The sequence below is a fragment of the Narcine bancroftii genome, chromosome 6 (assembly GCF_036971445.1).
Source record: "Narcine bancroftii isolate sNarBan1 chromosome 6, sNarBan1.hap1, whole genome shotgun sequence".
Lineage (NCBI taxonomy): Eukaryota > Metazoa > Chordata > Chondrichthyes > Torpediniformes > Narcinidae > Narcine > Narcine bancroftii.
Window position 1 is genome coordinate 35,345,458 of NC_091474.1, and position 985 is coordinate 35,346,442.

At 67.5% G+C, this 985-nt stretch overlaps 1 non-coding gene across 1 annotated transcript; it reads left to right on the plus strand.

The window, feature by feature from the left end:
• The first annotated feature begins 188 nt into the window (after positions 1-188).
• LOC138737773 (5.8S ribosomal RNA) lies at positions 189-341 on the plus strand. Its single transcript, XR_011341225.1, has one exon. It is a non-coding gene; the product is annotated as a 5.8S ribosomal RNA (ribosomal RNA).
• Positions 342-985: the final 644 nt, after the last annotated feature.

The following is a 985-nucleotide window of genomic DNA, read 5'->3' on the forward strand; positions in this document are numbered from 1 at the left end:
CGGCTTGGCGTTTTTAAGGCCCGGAGTGCAGTCGGCAGGCGGCGGCAGAGACCTGCGTCTGACGTCCGTCTCGTTCCCCTGGGTGCAGGCCTTTGGCCCGGGGGGCGGTGGATCGTGACCGCCCTGATGTGTTCAACCCAGTTGCCTATGTGTCGAACCGCGCGCAAGTGCACCGAAACACCTGAGACAACTCTTAGCGGTGGATCACTCGGCTCGTGCGTCGATGAAGAACGCAGCTAGCTGCGAGAATTAATGTGAATTGCAGGACACATTGATCATCGACACTTTGAACGCACATTGCGGCCCGGGTTCTTCCCGGGGCCACGCCTGTCTGAGGGTCGCTTGAACCATCAATCGCGCTCGCTTGCCATCCGGCTCGTGAGCGCGCGGTTGGGGTGTCGCAGAGGGGCAAGCCCCCTCTCTGTCCCCCTAAGTTCAGACCCCCGGAGCCCCACCGGGTCTTGCGTGTGCGCGTGCCTGCCGCCGGGGGGCGGGCCCGCCGCGCGGCCACCGGGGGTGCTGGCGAGGGAGAGAAACTCGACCCGCGCCGCCCTGGGCACTGCCCGTGCCGGACGCGAGCGCGGAAGGACCGGAGCCTTTCCTCGGTGCGGGGCTGTCGTCACTGCCGGCGAGCTGCACTCGGCGTGCGTGCTCTGTCGTCTTTGGCGGCTGCTGCCGTTCTGCTCGGGGACTGTTGCCTCGCCTGCCTTCCTGCCTCGCTGAGGGCTTTGCCGTCAGGATGTGTCAGCGTCGACCTCCCGCCCGCCGCGCCGTGCGCGAGCGACCTGGTGGGAGAGGTGTGCTGGGGAGGGCGGTGCAGCCCGCGCCCGCGTCGGTTTTCTCCACTTTCCCGCTCCGGCGGGAAAGAAGAAGGCGACCTGGTGCTGTCGCACTGGCTGACTCCCCCGCGGTCCTCCTCTCCTCAGCCTGGCCGCCGCGTGCATGAAGGGGCTCTGGGAACAAGGACTTGTCGAGCCCGGGGACT